Source organism: Struthio camelus, chromosome 17 (genome assembly GCF_040807025.1).
Source record: "Struthio camelus isolate bStrCam1 chromosome 17, bStrCam1.hap1, whole genome shotgun sequence".
NCBI lineage: Eukaryota > Metazoa > Chordata > Aves > Struthioniformes > Struthionidae > Struthio > Struthio camelus.
In genome coordinates this window covers 5,420,963-5,438,287 of record NC_090958.1, presented here as the reverse complement: position 1 = coordinate 5,438,287, position 17,325 = coordinate 5,420,963, and the positions used below count along the sequence as shown (strand labels likewise).

The 17,325-nt window shown below is 54.2% G+C and overlaps 1 protein-coding gene across 1 annotated transcript in view; it reads right to left on the bottom strand.

Moving 5' to 3' along the window:
* Positions 1-17,077, bottom strand: part of NOS1 (nitric oxide synthase 1) — an 81,190-nt gene extending 64,113 nt beyond the window's left edge. Inside the window, exon 1 of the mRNA XM_068911058.1 lies at positions 16,954-17,077. The gene's annotated coding sequence lies outside the window, so the exon portion shown is untranslated. The remainder of the gene's footprint in view (positions 1-16,953) is intronic.
* Positions 17,078-17,325: the final 248 nt, after the last annotated feature.

Genomic DNA, 17,325 nt, shown 5'->3' with positions numbered 1-17,325 from the left:
TTAGATTTGATTGAAAGTAGCTGGATTCATAGAACGGGGCTGATGGATACACAAGAGTACAGGTAGATCTGCTTCCTCAAGAAAGCAGACTACAAGCACTCCAAAAAAATAAAACCAACCCTCCAGAGCTCCCAGCGTGTTAGTACTGGGAGAGAAGGGGCATTAAAAGCCTTGAGGATTTCCACTTTCGCTTCAGTCGATATCCTCCAGTGAGCGGCAGCTTACTGCGGCAAGGGTAACGCTGCTGCTCAGAAAAGACAACAGGCAGTTTTGGGGGCTAAAACATGTTTCCCTCACCCGTTTGCTGGAGATCCCTGTAAAGTTACTTTTGCAGCCTGGGCAATAATTTGATCTTAAGAACAGGTTCCTTGATGGCCAAACACAGACCTTCCTAAGTGAGAAATCAGAAATACCACCCAGGACATCAACATCCCGGCGGGCTGGTGCTTGGGTCAAGCCCCGGGGTCCTGCCTCGGCTGGTCCTGCACCGCGCTGAGCCCCGACCTGAGGCTTGTTTGAAATCGGAAACCACCTCCGGTGTAGGTTACCAAAATCCCTGCCGGCGGGAGCACCTGGGTGCCCACAGGCACGCGCACGGGATTAGCGCAGCGGGGGCTGCTGCAGAGCAGGATGTGGCCGCGCTGCCAAAGCTGTTTGAAGCGAGCCGGTGCGGGATGGGCTGCCACCGAGCTCCATCCTGCTCCGTCCCTTTGCTTTGGCTTCCCGACCCCTCTCCGAGCGGGATAAGGTGGCTGAACCAAGCTGCTGGCCGCACTGGAGCGGGCAAGCCAAAAGCCCTTCCAGCACAAACCACTCGCTCTTTATTTCAAGCACGTGATGGCCCCATCCTGCCAGGCCTGGGCACCGCTCCCAGCACCGGCTCCCCCTCTCCCAGCAGCGCTGCTGGGGGCCGAGGCTCACAGCCCCCCGGGCACCCTCTCCTGCTGGGGAAACCCTGGAGGGGGCCCAATGGCTTTTATTGCCTGGCTCCTACGTTCCCAGCCACATCTTAGGAGGCTTCATCTCTTACAAGACCGCTCAGCTGAGTCCTTATTAAACCAGCTGCTGTGGCAATAATATCTGACCTATGGTTTTGTATACAGCCAGTGGTGGCTGTGCATTTTCGGGCTCTAACAAGCTCGCAGATATCTTGCCTGTCCGTAATGCCTCATGCAGAGCTATTTGGTGCTCTGTCTGCCAGCCCGGGGTCATAGCTGTCACGGTCCAGTGCTCTGCATCCCTCCAGCCCCATCCTGCCTCATCCTCAGCATAAAGCTGCTGTTGCCTCAGGCCCTCATGGGCTCCTTCAACGGCAGTTGCAGCAGGATGAGTCCCTTCGCGGTCAGCCCATCGGCAGAAGCCCGTCAGCAGCAGAGGGTTGCTGCTGCTCTTCCTCTAGACTTCATCGCAGTGTCCTCGGCCAGGGCTGTCACCTGTGGCATCTGAGATGGGATGTACCCCCCCGTACACCTTTTCTCCCCCCAAAATAAGACTAGAGAAGAGCCTAGGCAGGAGAAGGGAGACGCACGTGCTTTGTCGCACAGCCAGCGACGCGGGACAGGCTCAGCCCAGCAGCAGCCCTCTCCCTCCCAGCAGCGTCTTCTGCCCTGCTGAGGCCGCTATCTAATGGTGCTGGGCCAACAGAGAAGCAAGGGACTTGGGAGATGCCAGCAGAGCTAGCATCCCACAGACATTCGGATTTTTTATTTTTAGCAATATTATTTTCTTCCCCTCATTTGAGGTTTTCGCAGCGAGAGCAGGAACAGAGCAGCTGATGGCCTGGAAATGGTTTCCGAGCCAGGAGCTGGAGGCACACACTCACACAGCCCGAGGGAGCACCTTTAGGCTATAAACATAGTAAACAGGAAAAACAGCACAAGAAACAAGGCTGCCTTGGTCCTGTGAAGTGCCAGATAACAGACCGCTGTCTCACCAATCCCCATTTAATAAACGGGGAACCTGAGGTGCAGAAGGGGCAAGTGGCTCCCTCCAGGCCAGCCAGCACGTTTGCAACACCTTGGGGACCGACCCCGTCTGCCTGCATCTCACATGCGCTCTGGCAAACCCGTTGCAGAGAGGTGTAGGTGCTTTCCCATGGAGCGGAGGAAAAAAAAAAAATTATCCTGTGCCATTTGACTCAATGCACATTGGGGTGAATAGAAGCAAAAGAGGACGGTGCTTGCTGGGGAGCACAGGCACTTTCCCAGTGCTGCCCCAGGCCCCTGGCAGAGGCTCCTCCACAGCAGTCACCCTGGGACCGTCTCTTCCCTTGTGCTGGGTACATCCCAGATCCCGGGAAGCACAAGATGGAGACACAGCCCTGACTCAGGGTCATCCCTGCTCAGGGAAGGCTTGTTCCCAGCCCTGCTCTGATCACTGCACCACCATGCTCACTGACATCTGCATCTTCCCCTGGCTGCCTTTAGTGAAAAAATAATGAGGAAGAGGTAAAATGGGCTCAAAGGGGCTAGGAGAAAATTGTTTCTCCCTTCAGGGCTTCTATTTTCTCCCCTGTAAAATGGGGAGGAATGGCCACAAGGGCCATTCCCTGACACTGGGAGCTGGAGCAGTAACCAGAGGTTTCCAGCCCAGCTGCTCCCACAGGAGAGGGGCTCACACTGCAGCACAGCTGCAGGATCAGGCCCCCTTGCAAATTTAAAAACAGCTCACATTTTAAAAGACAAAGGATTGAGGAGCCTTTCTTTGCCCTTTCTTGCTTGCTGGGATTAGAGGCAGGGCCCAGGGTTTCCACCACACAGTTGAAATAACACCACTAGTCTCTCGAGCAAGGCAGCACCAGAGAACACTTGCACTGAAGCACTGGCCACTGCCAGAGAAGCTCAACTCAGGCCTTGGCCAGCCAAAGGCTTCTGTTCACCATTTGGCCAGAAAGAAATTAGAGAGTCAGAGAAGACTCTCAAAGGAAGAGAAGAAAAACTTCAAGCAAAACAAGTGGAAAACAGCTCTGGATCAAAAAAAAAAAAAAAAAAAAACTGCAGTAACACAACAGACAAACCTCTCCCTGCTCCTCAGGCTGCACTAAGAGCCCATCACCCCAGCATGCTTCTCCACCAGAAAAACCACCCAGGAACAGGCAACCAAGCCAGCCCCAACCTCCACAGGAGGCTGTCTTCTTATCCAAAGGTAAAATGAGGCCAATCTGGGTAGTTTGGGAACACCTGCAAGCAAGCGGCTGGAGGAGGGGGGAAGCATCGTTAGCAGAGGCTGTGCTTGCACCGGGTGCAGAAACGATGGTTGGAGCCAGGCTGCCAGCGCAGCGTCTGCATAGTGCAGCCCCACACGTGGGCACGTCCCCTGCGTGACGCAGACCAGCTCCTGCCGCCTGTCCCCTCCGCGCTGGGGAGGATGCCGTGAAACCCCAGGGCTCAGCCAGCTCTAACACCCACCACCGGCTCAGGAGACAGGCTCCCTCCTGCAGGGCAAGCGGGACCTCAGGCTGGTTAAACCCAATCCTTAATCCTAGCAGGAGCCCGTGGGATTTCAGTGCCCGATTTCATACCCTGTTGTATGGGTATCGTTATTCACGCACGCTGCAATAAATGCTTCTTGCCCTTCCATCCTTGAAAGCTGACGTACTTCTCTCCATTACTTGCACTTCAGCAAGACGCAGGGGCCTCCCTGGACTCCCCTGGCGCTATCGTGGTCAGGCTTCAGCTCCACAACCAGAAATCCCACTTTGTCTAAGAGCAAGCACAAGTTACTCTGATGCTTTCTGGAACCCTTTGCTAAGTGGTGCCCTTTACATCAGAAATGCATTATGCTACAGCCTTCCGTGGGGCATGTCCTTCCACGGGGAGGCACAAGGAGGAGTGTAGAAGGAGCAGCCCCCACCGGGCTGGGTCCTTGCCCTCCACTGGCTCGGATGAGCAGCCAGCACCATCTGTTTCGGAGGAAAGGCTCGCTGGGCAGCGCAAGGCACAGATGGTCCAACGCCAGCAGTGGAGAGTGTTTAAGTTAATGACGGTCTCCACCGTGGCTTTTCACTTCAGTGGAGACTGAGCTGTTTCTTTACCTCTTAGCCATGCAAACAAAGCAGCTTCCTAATCCCTCCATCCACAATGTCACCACCGGGGCTGCAGGGAGAGGGTATTGCTGCCTCCCATCCCGTGGTGCGAGAGGCCGAAGGCTGCTCCAGGAAGAGCCCCGCTCCTCGCTTGGGCACGGTGGCCAGCAGTTCTCGCACGAGCTGCCCTGGGAGCAGCCTGCTCCCCAGCTGTGACCCTAGGCGTGAGGTCCTCAACCGACCAGCGAGAGACCAAAGCTCTCACACCTTCGCTTCACGGGCAATAAACTGATGCGTGGAAAGACAGCAGGGCAAATTCATCTCTGCTCTGACTTCACCGCAGCCGAAGCAATGGCACCGCAGAGGTGCGGGCAGCCTGGTGCCGAACCAGCACCGTGGATGTGCTGGTCTGCACCAGCCTGAGGCACCCTTCCCCCTTCAGAAAGAGGCAACATACAGGCTTCTGTCCTTAAATACACCCCAAAGATCTTGCAGGGAAGAGAATGAGTCTCCTTGCTTAAACATACTTGGGATGTTGCTCAGTGCAATTCAACTTGTCTGCAAAGAAATCACTGTCTTTCCAGAGTACGCTTTATGGTCACTAGCTCCGCAGCCTCTTTCCCTTTCCCTCTCCAGCTTCCTGCTGGTTCATAAAGAAGTCTCTCTCGCCTTATCTGAATTTTGGAGTGATATCACAACCTCAGATGTGTTTTTATTCTTGCTCTCAGGGTCCTATCAACCCCCTGCAGAGGAGCACAGGGCAACCTATCGCCCTTATAGCTGTACTCATGGGGTGCAGAAGTGAGCTGCAATAAACAGAGACATCTGAAAGCTCTTCAAATCTTTGATACAATCAGGATTGACAGAGCCTGAGACAGGCTCCCCCCACACACACCCTTTTTCTCTCTCTCTCATTTTTTTAAAAAAAACCTTTCATTCCCAGTGGCCAAGAACATTTAGTCTGGCCGGGAAAAGGAAATCACATTACAGAATTACGGTTCATTTAGCAGGTCCCACTGGAAGCCCTGCAATAACCACTGGCTTCCTAACAGGATTAGCCAGTGTCTGAACCTCCCAATCTCACTGCAGTCATCTCCACTCCCCACAACAGGCTCGAGGACCCCAGAGAACCCCAAGCAGCTGCAGAATGCCAAAATGTAGGTGGACACAAAGAAAAGAGATTCAGGGGACCCAGCACAGGGGACTTCCTCGGTATGGCTAGGGTTACTAGCACCAGAGGTTTCAGCAGACGTTATCCCAGGTGCGCCTCTCTGCCTGGCTCCTATTACAAATCCCACTTTGCTTTGCTTTGCTCTCTTGGTCTATTCCAGCCTAATGGCTCATTCTCGCTCAATGGAGTGTGTTGTGTCCCATGAGGGGTCTCGGGATATAAACCTCAGAAACACAAACAAGACATTGGAGTAAAGCAAGTAAAGGCTGAAGTCTTTCAGTCGAATGGACATGGAGGTTTCCCATTTGCATCACATTGCAAGGCTACCCATTTACTGCGGCCAGCTCTCTACTCATTAAGAGCTAGGAGGGTTCAGGAAAAAAATGATTAAGAGGAGGGGCAGGTCAGGAAAGAAGCCAAGTTATATGGGGCCAATGGAACAGCCAAGATCATTGTTTAGACCTGGCTTTGTCTTCGGTGATGCTGAAATCTCATCGCTTCTCCCATCCCTCTCCCACCCAATAAAAAGGAAGAGGTGGTGAAAGGACAATAAATTAGATGCAGCAGGGCAAATGGAATCAACTCTACTATTTCACAGGGGCTGAATGGCTGCCTCTCACCACAGTCACCACAAACCAGCTCCCAACATTTCATTAATGCAATAGTTTATACACAGAGAGAGCAAACACTGTCCCCACCCAAAGCAGGCAGAGATGGCAGGCTGACGACGGCAAAGCCAGCTTTTCCAACGCAGCGAGCATGTTTCCAGCACAACTTGCTGCGTGCTTGGCACGGCAGCCTGACCCGAGGGAGGCAGCGGCAGAAACGTTGCAAAATAGTTCTGCATAGAAGAACTAATTAAGACAACACAAACTGTCTCAGTGGCATCTCTCTAAGTGTTCACCTGCACCTCTGAAAGAAACTGAAGACAGCAAAATCCCAGCAGAATTTGCCTTCCTGCCTTGCCTTGCAGCATGGACAGCCAGCAGAGCCCCACGGGTCCTATGCTTTGCACAAGCTGGATGCAAGGCGTTTGCATGGCAGGGTTGAAGACAGTCACACAGTGAGCTGCTGAGCAGCAGCATAAGGAGGGATAAGCCTGCGCTTGAGAGACACTGCTGCAGGAGTCAGCCAGGCTTCTCAGGGACACGATAATGCACTTTCAGACTCAGGAAGAGTGGAGAAAGCTGTTTTCTGCAGCGGTTACAACCACGAGGCAGTCACTTCCACGGACAATGGAAGAGCTTTCTGAGGTTAAGTGGGCATAAGTGACAGGAACCAGTCCTTACCTCCCACCAGCTTCTTGCTTTATTTTAGCCAAAGCAAGTTTGCCCGGACTGTGTTCCAGCCAGTACCTTACTCCATTAGCCCCATATCCGTATGGGGGGATTTCATCGTTCCTGAGTCACATGGGGTGCTGTAGAGAAAAAGCATCACAGATATGCACATCCAGCCAAGGTCACGGGCCCAGATCTGCTGCTCTCCCTCACCAGTGAGCAGTGGGAATAGGCACTCCTGGAAGATGTTGGAGCCCACCTTCATTCAGCTCCGCTCTCCCTCTGGAGATGCCCCTCTCCTCACTGACAACGCAAGCACCCAAGAGCTTCGACTACAAACTTTGGTGCTCGGAGTGAGCTGGGATGGCTGAGAAGCATTATTACTGCCAGTGAAAGAAAGGCCAGTAGGGTTGTTTTTTCCAGGCGCGCACTACATCCCTGTCCCTGTAGCTCCCACACTGTTATAAGTCTGCAAGCAGATCTGTTTCCTTCATTAGCAAGATTTTCGGCTGCAGGTAAAGGGACTCCACAGCCTTCCCACAGCTACTAATGAAGCCGCGTGGGCAGGGGTTAAGTGGTGTGGGTCAGACCAGAGCTCGGCAGAAGCAGGCAGGGGTTTGTGCTCAGTGACTTGATGAAAAGCACAGAAAGCGAGGAACGCTCCAGGGAAGGTAGCAGGGAACTCATGGGTTTTGCATCACTGGCCGCAGAGACAAGGTGCTGGGTGAAGATAGAAGTGGTGGGAAGAGAGGAGGGAGGGATGATGCAGAACTGAAAGTATGAAAAGTTTTGCTCGTGCACACACTGTATAATTCAGTTTGCAGGATCTCACTGAAGCCAAGAATTGAGTAAGAGGCCAAAAGGGATGAGGCGTTTATATGGCTAATGAGAATACATGGCCTGTAATCATCCCGGCGGATGAGAGAGCTGAAGGAGGATTGTAAACCCCCGCTCTTGGACTTCAACCAGTCTCTAATTATTGAGCATACGAGGGGATCCTCACTGGGGGAGGGGGGTGACAAATGATCTCCCCTTTGGGCCGTGAGCATCTATGCTGTTCTCACAGTGCCTGGCCCTGGCCTGCAGATGGCAATGGCCCCTGCGAACCCGGGTATGCACCTGCGCAGTTTGTGTGTCCTGGGTACCGGAAAGATGGTGCAAAGGGTGTGCAGGGCCTGTCTGCACCTTTCGACAGCTCCGGGGCAAGATTGCTCTTGCTCTCTCAGTGCACAAATTGCAGTTGCGCCAGTCACCGTGGCCTTTGGAAGTGTTTTTCCCTTTTTGGCTGCGGCCTGAGTTTGAACAGATGTGTTCCTCTGGCCCTTCTGCTGGGACCCCCTGAGCAATGTTGCCCTTCCCAGCTTTGCTCCCTAACACAGCTACGCCGGACAGAAACATTGCTTGGCAAGTTGGTTATGAACAAACATGCCCTTTTAACACGCCACACACAGCATCCAAGAGCATTGTCCGCACCAGAGATGGGATATGGGATTTGACCCAGAAAATCCGAATGGCAGTAAGTCTTGGAGATACACTCAGCAGGAGTAAAGAAGAGGGAGTAACATGCCTTTGCATTTATCCCTGGTGCCATGACATCCATTACTGCCACAGAAGTGACCTCACCAACTTTACATTTTTGGAGACACCATTTGGAGATGGGTTAAAGGCTCTACCCCTTCCCTCTTTCTCTCCTGCATTTAGATCCAGACCGTCTGCTCGACACATCTGTGGATACACAACGGCTCAAATCAGCTGCACAGCTTCCTCCCACCCTCTTTTATATTTTCTCTCTCTTCTTGTTTGTTTGTTTTGCCATCCAAGGAGCATCAGAAGCAAGAAGGTCTGGCAGCCAAAACTTCCCTAGGGAAGAAGTACTTGCATCCAGCAACCAATTCAGGAGACTCTGGAAAGTTGTTCTGAGCCTGTCTCATCTCACTATTTGACATATCATTGCTGTCCATTTCACTTCCCAAGGAAATCTGATTTGTTCCAAAGTTTATAGTTTCAGTGACCTAATCCCAGCATAGTTGTTCCTGTTTCCCTTTAATTTACTGCCACAGCTCGTATTAATTGATGTATTGCAGAGGACTTGAGCCAAGCTAATTGTTTTAAAAAAAGAAAAAAAAAGGACAAAAAGGGAGATGTGAGGTCTCTTAGTGGATTGCAAAGGTTTTTGAATGGGGAAATGGCAGCCACCAGAAAGTAGTAATAGCTCCGAACAGAATCAACTGCCCAGAGAGGTGGAGGCTCTCCAAACTGCAGCTCACAACATGCCATCACACCAACTACAAGCAGAAATACCTTTCCTGGGATGACCTTGGGCAAGGTGTGGGGAGAGGAGGGCTGTACGTCCATCTTCTCTCCTCCGCCGGGGCTGCTTTCATTCCTGTGGCTCTGTCCCTTCCCGAGGCCAGCAGGGATGAACAGGATACTCCTGAAGGAGCTCAGAAGCAAAAGGGAATCAGACAGGGTGGGGAAGTGGGGATGGGCTGCCCAGGAGGAATAGAGGGACAGTGCCCAAGCAGGCAGGGATGGAGCTAGGAAAGCCACAGCTCAGCTGGAGTTGGAAGCAGCAGGGGATGTGAGGGGCAACAGGGGCTGCTCTAAGTACATGGGCAGCAAGATGAAGGTAAAGGGAAACGCGTGCACGCTGCTCAGTGGGACAGAGCGCCTCATGGCCAAGGACATGGAAGAGGCTAAGGTACTCAGTACTCTTTTTGCCTCGGTTTTCACTGGGCTGTCCTCAGGCTCTCTAGGTCCCTGCGCCTACTGGCACAGTCTGGGGAGTGAAGCATTACCTGCAGTAGAGGAAGATGCAGTTAGGGAGCATTTTCATCAGTGAGACGTACACAAGTCCTCCATATGAGATGGGGTGCATCAGAGGGTGCTCAGGGAGCCAGCTGACATCACTGTGAGGCCACTTTCTATACCTGGAAGATCTTGGGGATCGGGGGAGTCTCCTGAAAGGCAAGAAGGATCAAGGGAACTACAAGCTGGTCAGCCTGCCCACAGTCCCCAGGAAGGTGATAGAGCAAACTCTCCTGGAAGTCATTTCCACTCACATGATGGACAAGAAGGTCATTGGGAACAGCCAATTTCCTGTTGTCTTGGTGGACAACAAATTGAGCCAATGTTCAGCTTGGCCAGCACCAACTGCTTGCTGAGCTGTATTAGCAAGAGCACAGCCAGCAGGGCAATGGAAGGGCTTCTTTCCCTCTGTTCAGCCCTGGCAAGACCTCATCTAGTGAACTGTGTTCAGGTGTGGGATTTGCAGGACAAGACAGACATGGATACACTGCAGTGAGACCAGTGGATGCCACCAAGATGGTCAGGGATTGGAGTGCACGATGCACAAGGAGAGGCTACAGGAGCTGGGTTCCTTCAGCCTAAAGAAGAGAAAGGGAAGAAGAGACCTAACTGCTGTCTGTAACTACCTAGATGGAAGTTGAAGAGAAGATAGAGACAGTCTCTTTTCAGAGGTGACAAGGGAAAGGATGAGAGGCAACAGCACAAGTTGGAAGACAGGAAATTCTGACTCAGTATAAGGAAAAGAATGCTTCCCATGAAGGTGGCAAACACAGGAACAAGGGCTGAGGGACATCATGGGATTTCCATTCCTGGAGACAGCCAAAACTCAACTGGTAACAGACCTGAGCAACCTTCTCTAACTGGCCCTGCTTTGACCAAGGAGCACCTGTGCTGCAGGTGGATGAGGAAGGATGCAAGGCAGAGCACAGAGCTTGCCTGCATACACTAGTTTTTTGGAGACTTCATACTTAGTTTTGCTGTTTGTTTTTGAGCAGATGCCAACAGAGAAATAGATGGAGGAGAAGTAGAACAGGCTTCACCTCAGATAGCAGACAGCTCTGGCCAGCTGGACTGTGCAGCGTTTCTGGTACCTAATGTGCCAGGCAACGCTCTGGGGCATAAAGCAGACATGCTTCTGTGAGGGAGCTGAGGCATCAAGAGCTAAGTAAGATCCCACGGGAGTGCGTAGCAAAGCAAGGAAGGAAGCCCAGGTCTCCTCCACATGTCCATGAAGCACAAAGCATTTGCTAGTCCTTCCTTCCGCCCCAGGTCCCTGCCATACTTCCTGCATCTCCCCATGGGGGAAGACAAGGCCAGAAGCAAAGTGCCAGCAGCAGGTCAAAGCGAGACATTTCTGGGGAGCACTGCAGCCTGGGACCGCAGAGAACAGAGGCTCTGTGTGGCTGCTGGTGGAGAGAGTTTCAGAGACGGGGACACAGGGAGGGGTGCAAAGCTCCAAGCTACTAGTAGGACCTCTTCAGGGCAGCTTTTCATGAAGCAAGGCGGCCTGAGTGAGGTCTCTGCACCCCCTCATTGCACACAAACACACTCCTTTGTGAGCATCCACACGCAGCCTGTCTCAGGCTAGACGTGCCGCTCAGGCTACTCCAGTGCGAGAGCTGGCAGGTCCGAGCTCTGCAGCCTGTAAAAATCTCGCCTACACCATTCGTGGATGGCCCCCAAACTCCAACCCCTTCAACAGGCTGCAGCAAAGACCTCCCTCCCAGCACAGCCAGCTTTCTGCACACCTGCTTTCCAAAAAAAGCAGAGGCTACTTCATCTCAGCCCCAGGCTCGGGGGGTTGCCCACAGCCACACGGCGCGCTGGCCGCCTGGGGAGCGGAGTCGAGTGCCCACGGATCCCTGAAGCTCTCTGAACCACACCACCTTCCTATTACAGATTTCCAGAAAAGAAACTTGTTCCTTGTTGTTTTTGAGACACACTAACCCCCCCCCCCCTTTCTGTAAATCAGCACAGACTTTCAGCATGGCTCTGACTGAGAGGTTGATTTATTCGGGAGCAACACAGGGAGTTTCCAGATTAACACTAATTGCACTTCCAAATTACTTAATAGTTTAAATTGCAGTCCTCTCTTTGGAAATCATCTCAGACAGTTCAATAAAAAAAAGTATCGTCGAAGAGACAACTGCAAATTGATAAAGTCTTTGAGACTAGGCTAATATCATTGCTGTCTGGCAAATTTATTCATCCGAAACAACAAGAAAGGGATAAATGCTCTTCTCTTGATCAGTGAGGAAGACACCGCTTGCTATCGAGTTGCTCAAGCTCGTCTTTTAGAGACACTCTTACTATTTGGAGAGAGCCACGACGCTGTTGAAACAAGCCGGCTGTAATGACTGAGAACAAATAGCACCAGCCTTTTCCGTGGAGAGAAAAGACTAAATTAAAAGGGAAAAAAAAGTGGTGAACATCTGCACTAGTTAAAACAGCAACTTGACCTTTGCTGGGGAGTCAGGAGGGCCGGCGAGGAGACTCCAGGCGAGCTGGGCGGTGGGGTGCTGCTGTGGGTGCTCTTCTCCCCGGGGGCCGGGAGAAGGGCCGCTGCCGGGGGAGAGCCGCGGGCGCTGCGTGCTGACGGTGGTCCGGGCGCTTGTTCGCAGCGCAGCCAGGCTGGCCGCGCGCACCGCGGCAGCTCTCCTGCGGGGCTTAAATTGTCACCCGGGAGGGAAGGGGAAAACTTGTTTCATTTTGGCTGCTTCCCAATTTCCCACCCCCTCCAGGGGCACAAGATGCAATGTTGCTCGCAGGGGAGAGTGAGGGAAGGAGGAGGGGAAGAGCAAGCAGCGCCTGGGTTAAAAGGCACGCAAGGGAAAGCCGGTGGCACATGCGCGGGGCTCAGAGGGGCCTCCGGGGCCCCGGGGGCATCCGCTGTGCCGGATGCGGCACAGAGGCAATATAGACCCGCTCTCCGCATGAGCACGCAGCAGCCCCACTGCTACAGCTTCCGGGATCTGCAATGATTTGCAAATCAGAACAGATACGGGGCACAGTTTCTCATTTCCTCTGTATTTTTTTAACTATTTTCGAGCTTTTGGCCAAAGTGTGTTTCGAGAACAGGGTGTTTTCTCACCCCCGCTGATGGGCCCCGGGTCAGACGTTCAGATCCTCTTGCCTGTAACATAAATCCACGCGGCACCGGGGTGCCAGCGGTCCAGGAGCTGCAACACAAGCCTCTGCGGGCACCACGCAGTGGAGGGGCTGGGAGCCCCGGGGTGGCTTCACGCGGAAGAGCTGTGCCAGGAAGCTGCACAGCGGGTCAAATGCAGGGGGCTCAAATGCAACCTGCATGCAAAGAGGAGGCGAAAACCACCACCTCTTTCCCCGGCGTGCGGTTAGGAAGCGAGGGGGTTACCGAGAGCAGCTGCCCAATTCGCTGCCAGGAGTCACGGAGATTTGAGAGAAAGCCTGGCTGACGGATGCCATCTGCTCCTGGCACCTTGTGTCACTGCCAGAGACTAAAAGCATGTGAGTGCACGGAAAAACAAAGCGCAACAAGCCCTCCTCCATGCTGGGGACAGTCTGAAAGGGGCCAGCAGCGCTCGGCGACCTGCTGGGCTGGCTCTGCTGCTCGAGCCCTGCACGGTGCCGCCGAGGGCAGGGGAGAGGCAGAGGCCAGCAGCAGCCGGGGCATGGCTTGGCGGCAAGAGGAGGGAGCATGTGGTCTGCTCCAACGTGCCGGCCAAGCTGCTGAGCCTGTGCTATGCTTAAAGGGTGACAAAACACTGCCTGCATCTCGCCCACGTCCATGACTTCACAGCCTTGGATCTGGCCCTGCTGTCCCTCTCTGAATATTCAGGTGCCCAGTGAGGCTGGGGGAAGCAGGAGGAGGGACAGGGAGGCAGCAGATACCTCCCAAGCCTTTGGAGCAGCCTGGCCTGATTCACATATTCCTAGGGAGCTGCTTTGGCAGAGAGACGAGGATGCTCCTCTTTCTGAAGAATAGGCTCATTCCTGTTTGCTGCAGAGATCCCACTCCTGCAGTGTTTGAAGAAAGCCTTTTCCTCCTCCTTCTCCTCCTCTTTCTCCTCCTCCTCCTCCTCCTTCTCCTCCCTCCTTTCCAGCCCCCTGGGGCTCCAACCTTTCCAGCACCAGCCTTGCTCGTACAGGAGGGATGCTCAGGCCACCCAGCAGCCCATTTCTGCTGGGCAAGGATGGCTCCAACATGCTGCAGAAGGCTGACTGTGAAGCCCAGAGGACGTTGGTCCTTCCTCCTGCCTCTCAAGGGCACACTGAAGGTGTCGGTTGTCTAGGCCACTGCTGCAGAAATAAGGCTGCGGAGAGAGTGATAAACTCAGGCAGGCCAGGGAGAGACGTGTCCCCTCCTCGGGACTCGCGGAAGCTCCTGGGGCTGTTGCCAAGGGACCGCAGCAGCGGTGGAGGCGGCTGAGCCTGTGCTAAAGGGCAGTTGCACCACGGCCCGGCAGGGCTGCAGCTTTGATGAACTCCTCCAGCGGCAGGCGGCAGCGGCGGCGAGATCCGGCCCCAGCCTCCCTCGCTTTGCCTGGTTTGGGAAGATGTCCAAGGGAGCCGTCCTCAAGAAGCAGACAATTAAAAGAAGAAACGGGCAAACTGCAAGCTACGGTGCAGATGCTCAGCTGCTACGTCTGTGCTGTCCCTTCAAAGTCAAGGGCCCAGCACAGGATGCACCAGGGCTGATGCTCTGCGAAGAGCAGCCGGTTTTCCTTGCCCATGCCCCAACCCCCCTCCAAACACAGAAGAAGCAAAGCCCTCCAAAAAAGTCTCATTCATCATTCATCCTCTGTTTGTTTTCTGCACTCTGCTAAGCTCAAACAAGCAAAACAGATTAGCTGGTCTCATTTGTTTCCTAGTTAATTACACCTCTTTGGCGCTGATGTAATATTTCAAGATTTGGGTTGCTAAGGATAAAAATCCACCTTCCCCCTCCCACACCCACCTTGGCTTTTCATTCCCATAATGAAAAACCCCAGATGGGCTTTGCAAAAGTCTAATTATTGAGGAATTCAAAACTCTGAATTCAAAAGCTGCCAAAGACTGTTCAGGTTGTCAAAACCAGATGGACTTCTGCGCGAGCTTTTGATCATTTCTGCAAACACATCCCCGTAAAAGGAGAGAGATAAGGGCCCCACATCTGCAGGCACACGCGGCCCCAGATAACTCCAGTCCTACACATACAGGATTGCTTTAGCATCAATAGGACTTCCCAGGAAGCCAGAGCAGCTGCGTGCGGCAGCAGTTGCAGGATGAGGTCCTTGCTTTAGGAAGGAATCAACGCCTCCCCGCATTAGCTGTTCCACAGGCTCGAGATGCCTTTAGTTTAGCTGCTTGCCTTTCTTAAAAAGGCACCCGCTGCAGGGCTTTTGTGCTCCATGAGAGTTCACAAATGCTAACTTGTGCCTGAAAGTTATCACGGTTGATCAACGCAGGGGTCTCCAGGTCAACAAGCATGACCAACCTGTCACATATATTAAAAACTGAAGGTCTCGAAAGAATGACAAGATTGACATGGGAGGGATTAGAAGAGCCTTCAAGTCTTCGGAGTACTCCTACAGTCCCCCAGCCTGTCTGGCCAGCAACCCACTAAGGAGTCAAGCCAAATGCGCACCTCTGGGCCCCCAGGAAAGGGGAGAGCAACCAGGGTGAGGGAGCCGAGAGCTGGAGACCTCCTACTCTGGCCCCTTACACCAAGCATGTCCCTCATCTGAGCACAACCAGCAGTCACATGCCTATGCACCTGGAAAGCAACCAGGTAGCGGAAACAGCAGCTCTACACGTGGATAAGTTGGCCTCACACCTCTGTCAGCCCAGTGCCATGGTGCCCAGCATGCTGCTGCAGTGTTGCAGCATACACCGTAACTCCGTCATGTGCAACCAAAGCAATGCTGATGACAGTGAGCAGAGCACAGCCCACCGCACAAACATCAAGCTTATTAAGAGTGAAGCAGTCAAAGGGTTGAAGGCACCAAGTGATCACATACATCATGACCCCTGGGCTACAGGAATTGTAGGGGATGGAGGAGGTGGAGAGCACTGAACAATCAAGATCCCATCTTTGTCTCCGAAGGGGGTACATTAACCCAATGTCGTTTAGCAAATACCGTAAGCTTTAAGCACTTTGATATATATGTGCAATAGATACACGTATTTAGCAGTGTTATGGCGTCTCCATCGCTGTCCTCTGCAGCCTTACTTTGATCCCATAACACAACCCTTTCTGCTGCAACGCCCTGTCCCGCTGACACCCTAGGGAGCCCCCAACACATGGCATTGCTCTTCTCAGCCTGAGCTGTTTAGTCCTAACTGATAAGGGCAGGGCAGGGAGAGGGTCCTAGCCAGGCTCAGAGCTGGGTGGCTCAGTGGGCACCCACCCTGTGGAGTGCAGGGCACCGTGATGCTTGTTCTGGTTGCGGTAGGACAGCTCTCCCGCACGAGCCACCGAGGCAGGAGGCTTGCCAGCCTGGCAGGGGTCAGTGAAGCTGTTCAGCATCACGTTCATCGGGCTGGAGGCCAAGCGCTGGGGCACGGTAGTCATCTCCATGTGCTCCTTTTCCCACCTGGGCACTGCTTTCGCACGAAGGTGCCAGGGATCTGGAAGTCCTTTAGCACCCAGGGCAGCTGCGTGGCACAGCTCTCACGGAGGACCGGGCTGTTTGCTGGCCTGCGCGCATGCCTGCTGCTTTCACGCAGCCTTTATGAGATTGCCACACTGCAGGTGTTTCCAAAGAGCAAACACTGCCAAGCGGTCCAATAAGTCAGGTAGAGACTGCTCTGAGTGACCATCACGTTGGGATAGGAGGGGAGAGGGCCTGAAGACACAAAGCATCAAATCCAACCAACCCCACACAAAGTGGGGAGCACAGGAGGATGGGCAACTGCCAAGAGCTCTACCAAGACTTCTCATAGCAGTTTAGGAAGAGGCTTTTTGTCTCATGCTGCAGAGTGCCATGAGGAACGGTCTGCGTGTCAGTGGCCTGCATGGACTTTCAGACACATCCATCAGCCTAGGCCACTCACTGAACGGTTCAAGAACCAGCAAAATAATTGCAAGCCACTGCGGAAATGCTGCAGACCTTCGAACTGAAGTTGGTGCTCTCCCTGCACAGCTCCTCCATCTTTATCCAGCTCTACAAAGAGGTGAGGAAATGGCCTGGGCACCTGGAGGCTCCTGGACAACCAGGACTGGAGTGCTCTGTCCTGAGCTTAGCCCGAAGGAGTTTCCCTCTTGGTTAGGTGGTCTGAGTCGACGGATTCGCTCCGTCCAGCGTGCGAGGTTCGGGATCGACTCCAGACCTTGAGCCTTTAAGGCTGGTTAGAGCCTCTGAAGGGAGCTAGGGCCACCGCGAAGGGGAAAGGACCCCACGCCGCTCACCGCAACCCGAACAGATCGGCCCTCCCTAGCACGTGCAGCAGGAAAGCCACGTCCCGAAGAGACCGCAGCGCTCCCGCCGTCACGCCTGGAAACCGCCCAGCTAGGTCGGGGCTGAAGATGCTCGCTCCACCCTGTCCACGCAGGGAGGACAGAGAGCCCAGGAGCCTCCCAGCGGCACGGTGAGCCCTTCCCAGAGGCTGGCCAAGACCAACCTGCCGCCGCAGCACGCGCCGAGCGGCCACGCGGCGATTCCCCGCCAGCCGGCGGCGTCGCTTCCCCCCGCCTCGGCACCCCCGGGCCTTACTTGCGTCCGTGCGTCCGGCCGGCGCATCCGGAAAGGGAAGGGTTCCCCGGGCCGACGCGGGACCGGGCTGCGGACGCCGGGGCCGCCGGCACGGCCGCCCGCTTGGCCCGGCGCTCGCTAGCCTGGCCGCGGCTGCCGCTTGGCCGACGGGCTCGAAGGGCACCGCGGGGACCGCTCCTCCCTCCCTCCGGGGCCGCGGGATTTCAGCCCAAACAGGAACAGCAAACAAAAGGCAGGGACGGACTCGGGCAGTCTGCAGGGACATGGGAGAGCAGCGGGGCTCTCCGGAGGCGGGGGCGGGGAAGAGAGGTGCACGGCCGATCTTCAGAGCTGAGTTTGTCCTCAAAAAGCCTGGGAGAGAAAGCGGGGAGC